At 37.1% G+C, this 12,655-nt stretch overlaps 1 pseudogene; it reads left to right on the top strand.

Annotated features, from left to right (window-relative positions):
• The first annotated feature begins 207 nt into the window (after window positions 1–207).
• On the top strand, window positions 208–3,713 carry LOC126057316 (olfactory receptor 4P4-like; annotated as a pseudogene).
• Window positions 3,714–12,655: the final 8,942 nt, after the last annotated feature.

Here is a 12,655-nt window from a genome sequence, read left to right as displayed (position 1 = left end):
ATTCAAATGTTTAGGGTTCTTTACATTTTGTTGTGTATTATGTAATTGTATGTCAAAACATACGAACAGTGGTTTGTTCTGCCCCTCCCTTTTTTTTTTCCTTTCTCTCTTCCTCCCCTTTACTTTCAAGTAAAATCTCCCAGCTTGCTTTTGTTCACAGAAGTATCTCCTAGTTTTTGCTGGGGGATATGCTTCCACCCATGGATCTTTTCTGAAACCAGATAAACCCTATAAAATTAGCCTTGTAAGAATATGTAAACGTGTAAGTAACAGTTTTATTGGTTCAATTTCATTGCAATACAATTCTTTAATCTGGAGGAAAGCGTAGTTAACTTAATCTATAAAATACAGAGGTAGGGAAGGAATTTAAAATTAAATTGATAAGAATAATAGCTACAAAACTAGGACAGAAGATATATTACAAATTTTAAGGAAAGAGGATAGGAATTGATGATGAACATTGGGGATTAAAATTGTATAAAGCCAATTGGATGATGTGGTTATCAGTGTTATGTTATCTTTCTAAATTGTCAGAAGCTCTGGTCAACACCAACTGCAATGGCTAAATTTTCATAAATTGATCCTATTGGATTAATATATTTGCTGACTGATGAAGAGATTCAAACTGCACTTATTTATTCTACATGTGAATTTTGATTTAAATAGACTCTATTTTGAATGAAGGAATTTGACTAGTAGGTGTCAAAGTTTACTTTTAGTCAAAATGACTTTATGATCATGCAATTTTATTTCCTATATGGTAGTTAATTTTCCTGGGCTGTGCTTTTGACAACTGTTAGAATATTAATTTAGTAACAGTAACATTTAGATAATAAACTCAAGCACTAATGCTTCTATAGTTATGAAACAATGGTCATTTGTTGATTTGCTTGAGCTTCACCACCATTTTTGACAAAGTCTGAGCAGTTTACCCCATTTTACTTAAGTCCAGAGAGATAAGTGAGTAGTATCCAAATTCACATTCCATGGTATAATTGAATTATAGAGGCCAACTATTTGTCTTCCCATAATTCTTAACCCAATAATTGAATAATAGGTCCCAACTATTTGTCTTCCCGTAAATCTTATCCCAAGAACTTCCTATAAACCTTTTCCTTGACTTAGGAAATGTTAGAATACTTTATGGTTTTACGGCAAAATGGTTAAATTGTAAAAATACAGAAACAGAAATGCAATCTCCAATTCAAAACAGTGTGAGGAAATTGACTTGAAAAAATGATATGCTGAGTTAGGAGAAAAAAACATTAAAGTAAAACTGCCTTCTGCCCCTCTTTTTAAACTATTACTTTATTCTGTTGTTCATTTAAGTATATAATTTTAATTGAACTAACTGTAGAAATAAAGTCCCTGGGTGGCATAAGTGGTTAAGAACTCGACTACCAGGGTAAATGTTGGTGGTTTGAACCCACCCAGGAAGGCCTCTTAGCCCTGTTGGGGCAATGGTTAAGTGATGGACTGTGAATCCAAAGTTCAGTGGTTCAGACCCACCAGCAGCTCTGCTGGAGAAAAGACTTGGCAATCTACTCCCGTAAAGATCACAGCCTAGAAAACCCTGTGGGGGCAGTTCTAGTCTGTTCTATAGGGTTGCTATGAGTCAGAATGAACTCAACAGCACACAACAGAAGCGCCTCTGAATATAAACCTGGTAATTTGCTTCTGAAAGGTCACGGCCATTGAAAACCCTAAGAAACAGTTCCCTTCTGCACACATGGGTTCAAATAAGGAGGAATTCACTCCAGGGCAGACAACAAAAACAGCAACAACTTGTAGAAATAAATATAGTTCTGCTACAAAATCTCAACATTTTCCTGTCAGAAATCACTGTGAAAACATTAAACAAGCAATCAAAAATTAGCCAAGCCGATTATATGGGGCTCTTAGAGAGAACTTTTATTTCCACTTTTTAAATACTTATTTATCATGATATTAATCTTTCAGTTTATTTTGTGCCTCATTTTAAAATAATTTTAAGGTAGCGTATATTCCATTGTGAGGCATTGGTGGTTCAGTGGTAAAATCTTCATGCTCCCTGCAGGAGACTTGGATTTGATTTCCAACCAGTGCAACTCATGCACAGCTGACTGCCTCTCAGTGGGGGCTTGCATGTTGCTGTGATGCTGAACGGGTTTCAGTGGAGTTTCCAGGCTAAGGTGGTCTAAGGGAAAGGTCTGGCTCCTATTTCCAAAAATTAACCCATGAAAACCTATGGATCACAATGGAATCGATCCCCCAACCAGTCCTGGAGATGGCACACAGCTAGGCAGCACTTTGTTCAGTTGCACATGGGGCCTCCATGAGTCAGACCTGACTCAATGGCCGCTACCAAGAACAGCATTTTTGACTAGTGAGCATGGTAAAAATTTTACATTTGCTTTCATGCCATTAAAAACAAAACAAACAAAAAAACTTGCATCTTTAACAAATCTTCAGTGTTACATATTTTCTAAAACTTCGCTGTATATTCCACTGGAGTTTGGAAATGAGTAGTGCCTAGCATTTTTATTTTACTTTGATTGTTGAATGCATTCGTTTTTATTAGTATAAATATTTAACATAATGTCCTAAAGTACAAAGGAAATCATAATAAGACTAGCCAGAAAAAATATTCTTATTAAATAATAGATTTTCAATTTCTGACACGCTGCAGTCAGTTCAATTAGACATACTTTTTATAATATGTGTATTATCATCAATATTATTCATAAATATTTCTGACACTGACTTAAATTTATGTCTTTTCAGGTGACTGCTACGCATTTTAACTGCATTGGACCATGGAAAATAGGAATAATGTCACTGTGTTTATTCTCTTGGGCCTTACCCAAAACAAGAGCATTGAAATTCTCTGCTTCGTATTATTCTTATTTTGTTACATTGCTACTTCGGTGGGAAACTTGCTCATAATGATTTCTATCACATGCAGTCAGCTAAATGACCAACCCATGTATTTCTTCCTTAATTACCTCTCTCTCTCTGACCTTTGCTACACATTCACAGTGGCATCCAAACTAATGACTGACTTATTGGCAGAAAGAAAGACCATTTCCTATAATAACTGCACGACACAACTTTTTGTTATTCACTTCCTTGGAGCCATTGAGATCTTCATCCTCACAGCGATGGCCTATGACTGCTACGTGGCCATCTGTAAGCCCTTGCACTACACTGTCATCATGAGCAGGCAGAGGTGTAACACAATCTTCATAGCTTGTTGCACAGGGGGATTTATACACTCAGCCAGTCGGTTTCTTCTCACTATCTTCTTGTCCTTCTGTGGCCCCAATGAGATAGATCACTACTTCTGTGATGTGTATCCTTTGTTGAAACTGGCTTGCATTAATACATTCAGAATTGGTCTATTGGTAATAGTCAATTCAGGTCTGGTTGCTTTGGTGACTTTTGTGATTTTAATGGTGTCCTATGTTCTGATATTATATACCCTCAGGGCATACTGTGCAGAAAGCCGTATCAAAGCTGTTCAACTTGCAGTTCTCACGTAACAATTGTAGTCCTGTTCTTTGTGCCTGTCCTCTTCATTTAGACAAGCTGTAACTCTTCCAAAAGTGTTTGCTCTTTTCTATACCATCATTCCTCCCATGTTCAACCCTCTGATCTACACTCTAAGAAATATGAAGATGAAAAAAGCCTTGAAGAAGATGTGGTACTCTCAATTCTTTCTGCAAGACAAATAGTTTGCATGAAAGGTATTTTGAAGTTTACTTTAGAGTTCAACACTTAGCCTTAAAATTGATGTAGAATGATATACAATGTGTATACAAGAGTATACAAAAGACAGGTCAATATCTTGAGCTTTTTGCCAGGCTTCTTCTTTTTTGGACAATTTTGATATCTATTTTGTATTGATTCTTACTCTATTCTCCTCACATACATGCCTCAAGTTCTCCATACTTTGACATTTTATTTTGACTGTACAATTAAGCCTCGTCTCTCTCTCTCTTGATTTTTGTGGTAATAGTATATATGGTATAGGATTGTTGTAAACATAAATGAGCTAAACAGCATCAATAGGTTCATGCCTGACATGGAGTACATGTTTATTAAATATTTACTATTAGTCGTTGAGTTCACAAAGCAAAGCAGAAGCAAGCACTGTTTTTGAATGCAGATGTTAAAAAAAAAAAGGATGGACACTAAATAGACAAAAGATGAATGGTAACTTTGGTGAATGGTAAAAAAAGACAGAAAAAAATAAATTTCACAGAACTATGTTCCTGAACTATGAACCATGACTATGTGGGCTAATGAATAGTTTCTCACTGGTAAATAAACAACTAACAACAACAAAAAAGGAAGACAATGATAAAAGACTAGAACAAATTGCACAATGTTCAACAGCACTGTTAATGAATTATCCTGATGAGTATATAGTAACCCCCCCCTCAAAGTTCATCTCTGTAATTTTCCAGAAATTCTACCTTAAAGGAAAACACATAAAGCACATACACACATTTTCCCCAGAGCACATGATACGGACACTACATAGGAATGGATGGAGCTCATTTCCTAACACAAGGACCAGACTGTAATTTACTCCTCAGATTATAGAAAAGGGAAAAGAAACTCAAATTGCATAAACACAGATTTCAGTCATCAAGGCTTGTGGGGACTGGGTAGTGAACGAAACTAAAGCAACATGCTGTGGAGTCAATTTTTTAAAAAAATCTTTATTGTGCTTTAAGTGAAAGTTTACAAATCAAGTCAGTCTCTCACACAAAAACTCATATACACCTTGCCACATACTCCCAGTTGCTCTCCCCCTAATCTCTTTTCCTGTCCATCTTGCTATCTTCCAATCCCCTCTACCCTCTCATCTCCCCTCCAGGGTGGAGATGCCACCTGATCCAAGAAGCTCACTCCTCACCAGCATCCCCCTCCAACCCATTGCCCAGTCCAATCCCTGTCTGAAGAGTTGGTCTTGGGAATGGTTCCTGTCCTGGACCAACAGAGGGACTGGGGGCCATGACCACAGGAGTCCTTCCAGTCTCAGTCAGACCATGAAGTCTGGATTTTTTACGAGAATCTGGGGTCTGCACCCCACTGCTCTCCTGTTCCCTCAGGGGTTCTCTGCTGTGTTCCCTGTCAGGGCAGTGATTGGTTGTAGCCAGGCACCATCTAGTTCTTCTGGTCTCAGGCTGATATAGTCTCTGGTTTATGTGGCCCTTTCTGTCTGTTGGGCTCATAATTACCTTGTGACCTTGATGTTGTTCATTCTTCTTTGAGCCAGGTGGGTTGAGACAAATTGATGCATCTTAGATGGCCCCTTGGTACCGTTTAAGACCCCAGATGCCTCTCTCCAAGGTGGGATGCAGAATGTTTTCTTAGTAGGTTTTATTATGCCAATTGACTTAGATGTTCTCTGAAACCATGGTCCCCAGACCCGTGACCCTGCTACCCTGGCCTTCGAAGCATTCAGTTTATTCAGGAAACTTCTTTGCTTTTGGTTTAGTCCAGTTGTGCTGACCTCGCCTGTACTGTGTGTTATCTTTCCTGTCACCTAAAGTAGTTCTTACCTACTGTCTAATTAGTGAATACCTCTCTCCCACTCTGTCCCCCTCCCCGTCTCATAACCATCAAAGAATATTTTATTCTCTGTTTAAACTATTTCTCAGGTTCTTATAATAGTGGTCTTACACAATATTTGTCCTTTTGCAACCAACTAATTTCACGCAGCATAATGCCTTCCAGGTTCCTCCATGTTATGAAATGTCTCACAGATTCATCACTGTTTTTTATCAATGTGTGGTATTCTATTGTGTGAATATACCATAATTTATTTATCCATTCATCTGTTAATGAGCATCTTGGTTGCTTCCACCTTTTTGCTATTGTAAACAGTGCTGCAATGAATGTGGGTGTGCATATATCTGTTCATGTAAAGACTCTTATTTCTCTAGGATATATTCCAAGGAGTGGGACTGCTGGATCCTACGGCAGTTCTGTTTCTACCTTTCTAAAACTAAATCCATTTCCAAAGTGATTATACCATTTTACATTCCCACCAGCAGTGTATAAGTGTTCCAGGCTCTCCACAGCCTCTCCAACATTTACTGTTTTGTGTTTTTTGGATTAAAGCCAGCCTTATTGGAGTGAGGTGAAATCTCATTGTAGTTTCGATTTGGATTTCTCTAAGGGCTAATGATCATGAGCATTTCCTCATGTATCTGTTAGCTGCCTGAATGTCTTCTTTGGTGAGGTGTCTGTTCATATCTTTTCCCATTTTTTAATTGGGTTGTGTTTTTGTAGTTGAGTTTTTGCAGTATCATGTAGATTTTACAGATCAGGTGCTGATCGGAAATGTCATAGATAAAATTTTTTCCCAGTCTGTAGGTTATCTTTTTACTCTTTTGATGAAGTCTTTGGATGGACATAGGTGTTTGATTTTTAAGAGCTCCAAGTTATCTAGTTTTTCTTCTGCATTGTTAGTTATGTTTTGTATACTGTTTATGCCATGTATTAAGGCTCCTAACATTGTCCCTATTTTTTCTTCCATGATCTTTTTTCTTTGAGATTTTGTATTTAATTCTTTGATCAATTTTGAGTTAATTTTTGTGCATGCTGTGAGGTTTGGGTCTTTGTCTGATTTTTTTGCAGATGGACATCCAGTTATGCCAGCACCATTTGTTAAAAAGACTGTCTTTTCCCCATTTAACTGATTTGGGACCTTTGTCAAATATCAGCTGCTCATATGTGGATGGGTTTATGTCTGGATTCTCAATTTTGTTCCATTGGTCTATGTATCTGTTGTTGTACCAGTACCAGGCTGTTTTGACTGCTGTGGCAGTATAATAGGTTCTAAAATCAGGTAGATTAAGGCCTCCCACTTTGTTCTTCTTTTTCAGTAATGCTTTACTTATCCGGGGCCTCTTTCCCTTCCATATGAAGTTGGTGATTTGTTTCTCCATCTTATTAAAGAATGTTGTTGGAATTTGGATCAGAATTACATTAAATGTGTAGATCACTTTTGGTAGAATAGACATTTTTATAATGTTAAGTCTTCCTATTCATGAGCAAGGTACGTTTTTCCACTTATGTAAGTCTCTTTTGGTTTCTTGCAGAAGCGTACTGTACTTTTCTTTGTATTAATCTTTTCCATCTCTGGTAAGATTTATTCCTAAATATTTTATCTTCTTGGGGGCTACTATAGTGGCATTGATTTGGTGATTTCCTCTTCGGTGTTCTTTTTGTTGGGGTAGAGGGATCCAACTAATTTTTGTATGTTTATCTTGTATCCCTATATTCTGCTGAACTCTTCTATTAGTTTCAGTAGCTTTCTTGAGGATTTCTTAGGGTTTTCTGTGTTTAAGATCCTGTAGTCTGCAAATAGAGAAAATTTTACTTCTTCCTTGCCAATCTGGATGCCCCTTATTTCTTTATCTAACCTAATTTTTCTGGTTAGGATCTCCAGCACAATGTTGAATAAGAGTGGTGTTAAATTTTTTTTTAAAGGACATCCTTGTTTGGTTCCCAATCTCAAGGGGAATGCTTTCAGGCTCTCTCCATTTAGGATGATGTTGGCTGTTGGCTTTGTCTAAATGCCCTTTATTATGCTGAGGACTTTTCCTTCTATTCCGATTTTGCTGAGAGTTTTTATCACAAAAGGGTGTTGAACTTTGTCAAATGCCTTTTCTACATCAATTGATAAAATCATGTGATTCTTGTCTTTTGTTTTATTTATGGGGTGGATTACATTAATTCTTTTTCTAATGTTGAACTATCCCTGCATACCTGATATGAATCCCACTTGGTCATGGTGAATTATTTTTTTGATATATTCTTGAATTCTATTAGCTAGAATTTTGTTGAAGATTTTTGCATCTATGTTCATGAGGGATAAAATTTTCTATTTTTGTGGTGTCTTTAGGTAGTTTTGGTATCAGCGATATGGTGGCTTCATAGAATGAGTTTGGTAGTATTCTGTCCTTTTCTATGCTCTGACATACCTTTAGTAGTAGTGGTGTTAGCTCTCCTTTGAAGGTTTGGTGGAACTCTGCAGTGAAGCCATGTGGACCAGGGCTTTTTTTTGTTGGGAGTTTTTTTTCCATTACTTTTTCAATCTCTTCTTTTGTTATGGTCTATTTAGTTTTTCTACCTCTGATTGTGTTAGTTTAGGTAGGTAGTGTGTTTCTAGGAATTCATTCATTTCTTCTAGGTTTTCAAATTTGTTGGAGTGTACTTTTTCATGGTAATCTGATATGATTCTTTTAATTTCAGTTGGATCTGTTGTAATATTGCCCATCTCGCTTCTTTTTGGGTTATTTGGTCCCTCTGCTGTTTTTCTTTTTGTCGGTTTGGCCAAGGTTTATCAAGTTTGTTGATTTTTTCAAAGAACTAACTTTTGGTCTTGTTAATTTTTTCAATTGTTTTTCAGTGTTCTATTTCATTTAGTTCTGCTCTAGTTTTTATTATTTGTTTTCCTCTGCTGTCTGAGGGTTTCTTTTGTTGCTCTCTTTCTATTTGTTCAAGTTGTAGGGATAATTCTTTGATTTTGGCCCTTTCTTCTTTTTGGATGTGTACAATTATTGATAAAAATTGACCTCTGAGCACTGCTTTCCCTGTGTCGCAAAGGTTCTGATAGGAATTGTTTTCACTCTCATTGGATTCTCTGAATTTCTTTATTCCACCCTTAATGTCTTCTATAATCCAGTCTTTTTTTCAGGGTTTTGTTCAGTTTCCAATTGTTTTGATTTCTTTTCACTGCTTTTTCTGTTGTTGATTTCCACTTTCATGGCCTTATGGTCAGAGAAGATGCTTTGTAATATTTCAATGTTTTGGATTCTGCTAAGGCTTGCTTTATGACCTAATATGTGGTCTATTCTAGAGAATGTTTCATGTGCACTAGAAAAGAAAGTATACTTGGTTGTTGTTGGGTGGAGTGTTCTGTATATGTCTATGAGGTCAAGTTGGTTGATTATGGCATTTAAATATTCCGTGTCTTTATTGAGCTTCTTTCTGAATGTCCTGTCCTTCACCAAAAGTTGTGTGTTGACGTCTCCTCTATTATTGTGGAGTTGTCTATCTTACTTTTCAATGCCGATAGAGTTTGTTTTATGTAACTTGCAGCCCTGTTATTGGGTGCATAAATATTTGGTATGGTTATATCTTCTTGGTATATTGTCCCGTTATTCATTATATACTGTCCTTCCTCATCCTTTATAATGTATTTAACTTTAAAGTCTATTTTGTGAGAAATTAATATTGCCACTCGTGCTCTTTGATTGTTGTTTGCTTGATATATTTTTTCCCATCCTTTGAGTTTTAGTTTATTTCTGTCTGTAAGTCTGAGGTATGTCTCTTGTAGGCAGCAGATAGAGGGATTGTGTTTTTTAATCCATTCTGACACTCTCTGTCTCTTTATTGGTGCATTTAATCCATTTACATTCAGGGTAATTATGGATAGATATGAATTTAGTGGTATCGTTTTGATGTCCTTTTTTTGTGTGTGTTGTTGACAGTTTCTTTTTCCCACTTAATTTTATGTGCTGAGTAGATTATGTATTGTCCTTTCCTCATATTCGTTACTGTTGATTTTTTTTCTGCTGATTCTCCATTTTTTTCTTGTATTTTATTTTGATGTGTAGGATAGTTTGTCTCCTTTGTGGTTGCCTTATTATTTACCCATATTTTTGTAAATTTAAACCTAAGTTTTATTTCTTTGTATCACATTGTGTTCCTCTTCATATGGAAGGTATATGACTGCATTTTTATTTCCTCTTTATTGTTTAATGTTGTCTTCTTTTATATAATAACATCACTGTTTCCCTGTTGTGAGCTTTTTTTTTTTTAACTTTGCTTTTTTTTTATTTCCTTGTCTGGGTTGACTTCTGGTTGCTCTGCCCAGTGTTCTAGTCTTGGGTTAATATCTGATATTATTGATTTTCTAACCAAGGAACTCCCTTTAGTATTTCTTGTAGTTTTTGTTTGGTTTTTACGAATTCCCTAAACTTCTGTTTATCTGGAAATGTCTTAATTTCACCTTTATATTTAAGAGACAGTTTTACTGGATATATGAGTCTTGGCTGAGAATTTTTTTTCTTCAAATTTTTATATAAGTCTTCCCATTGCCTTCTTGCCTGCATGGTTTCTGCTGAGTAGTCCGAGCTTATTCTTATTGGCTGTCTTTTCTAGGTGACTTTTCGTTTATTTTTAGCTGCTCTTAAAATTCTCTATCTTTGGTTTTGGCAAGTTTGGTTATAATATGTCTTGGTGACTTTCTTTTAACATCTACCTTATGTGGAGTTCGATGAGCATCTTGGATAGATATCTTCTCATCTTTCACAATATCAGGGAAGTTTTCTGCCAACAAATCTTCAACAATTCTATCTGTATTTTCTGTTATCCCTCCCTGTTCTGGTACTCCATTCACTCATAGTCTGTTTCTCTTGATAGAGTCCCACATGATTCTTAAGTTTTCTTCATTAAAAATTCTTTTATCTGATTTTTTCTTCAAATATATTTGTGCCAAGCGATTTATCTTTGAGTTCAGAAATTCTGGCTTCTACTTGCTCAATTCTGCTCCTCTGACTTTCTATTGAGTTGTCTAATTCTGTATTTTTATTGTTAATCTTCTGAATTTCTGATTGCCATCTGTCTATGGATTTTTCCAGCTTATTAAATTTTTCATTATGTTCCTGAATAATCTTTCTAATTTCTTCAATTGTTTTATATGTGTGTTCCTTGGCTTGTTTTGCATATTGTCTCATTTCCTTCCTGATGTCTTTTGTTTTAATCTTTTGTATCCTGCCTCTGGTAATTCCAGGAATGTACTTTCATCTAGAAGATCCCTGGATTTTTTGTTTTGAGAGCTTGTTGAGGTGATCATAGTCCATTTCTTTATGCAACTTGATATTGGCTGTTGTCTCTGAGCCATTTATAAGTTATTGTATCAGTTTATGCTTGCTTACTGTGTCGTAGCTTCTTGCTTTGTTTTGTTTTGATATGCTCAAATGGGTTGCTTGAGAGAGCTAGCTTGATGATTTTCCCCTTTGTAGCTCTGAAGTCCTGTTCTCAAATAGCTAGAGCTGTTATCAGGTATATCAGTCTAGGTGTCCATTCACTTTTCTTGTATGAATTCAGCTCAGGTGTCCAGGTAGCTGATCATCAAATGTGTGGTACAGGCTGTGTCCTATAGTCTTAGAGGAGCAGGGGTGATTGGTATATGTATCGGTGTCTGATTGCAGTGGAGGGTCATGCTCTGAACAAGGCAGGGGGCTGATAACTAACCGTCGAGTGTCTCTGTGGAAAGCACGTCCCTGTTCCCTACAGCATGCAAGTGAGTGGGATCTGCATATGGACCATGGGCACCCAATGTTTTTAGTTGTAATGACTGGGAGGTGTCAGTTATCCTTGGACTCCTGTTGTGGGTGGCTGGGTGAACTGAGTGGAGCTACCAGTCCTTAGGCCCCTGATATGGGTAAGTGAGGACTCTGTTTAATAGGCAAAGCGATTTCAAACATCAAACATACACCTCTCCTCTGCACAGCTGAAATGGTCAGAGCCTGTCAACAAGGGCCTGTTCTCCTGAAATAGGCCCACACAAGTCTGTGCAGAAGGGAAAGGTGCTCAAAGTCCATGGACCATTTATGCCTGGACAGGAGCGGCTTCTGTCCTGAGCTCCCCTGGTTAGTAAAAGGAACTGGCAAATTATCTTTTCTCCCAATTGCAAATTCTTTCCTTCTCTAAGGCCAGGACACAGGCTCTAGGTGCTCAAAAGTGCCTATCTTAGGCCCAGGGAATTCAGCCGCTGCAGCAGGCTTGGGGGTGGTGGGGCACGGTAAAGTATATGCACGTATTAGCTTTTGCTAAGATCGCCTTTCTTCTCTGGTTCCGGAGGTGTGAGTAGGTTGTGTGGCTGGCTGTTTCTCCCAGAGGAAACTGCGGCTGAATGCTAGTAGCAGCCTGCCACCACCGCTCCGTGGAGTTAATTTTTGTTTGCAGAGTATTTATAATCTAATTGTGGAGTCACTCTGGTAACTTGAATCTAAAGTGATGCTAACTGCTAAATTGATTATGTGGAGATGTATACACAATCATCTTTCATAAAATAAGCAATGTTATGAAAAGAAATAAATGCACCTTTAGAATAAGTTCTTTACCTAAAATTTTACTTAGCATTTGAGCCTAGAAATCTTCAGGAATAATTTAGTGGTACAATAGAGAGTCTATATGGACCATGATTTGACTAGTTTTGGAAAATAAAACATTCCTCCTGCCTTCAAACTTTTCTGTGTGTGTGACATCATTTCTTTGAGCTGGTGGTGTCCCAAGTGACAATAGTTCCTATAAAGGTTCAAAATTTGTGGTTTTCTCACATAAATTGGTGAGAAATAGAAAGTGACACTCATCAGCTGCACTAACGGATTGTGCTGAGGAAAATGTCGTTGGGATGTTGAAATCATTTAAATAATTGAAGACTGTGCTTTGAGCTGGTTTGAACCAGTTCAGCCATGACTGAGGAAGTAAAACAGGAACAGACACAAATTTTTTTTTTTTTTTTAATTTGGCTGATTGGAACACAAACCGGAATGGGAAAAATTATAGGTTGAAGCCTAGGAGTGGGACACTTGGAAAAGGCGTGGGTAGCTCTTTCAGGAGCCTGATGTGTGACACTGAAGTG

This window comes from Elephas maximus, chromosome 13, assembly GCF_024166365.1.
Source record: "Elephas maximus indicus isolate mEleMax1 chromosome 13, mEleMax1 primary haplotype, whole genome shotgun sequence".
In the NCBI taxonomy this organism is placed as follows: domain Eukaryota; kingdom Metazoa; phylum Chordata; class Mammalia; order Proboscidea; family Elephantidae; genus Elephas; species Elephas maximus.
The sequence above is the reverse complement of the archived record's forward strand: the minus strand, read 5'-3'. Positions and strand labels throughout refer to the sequence as shown.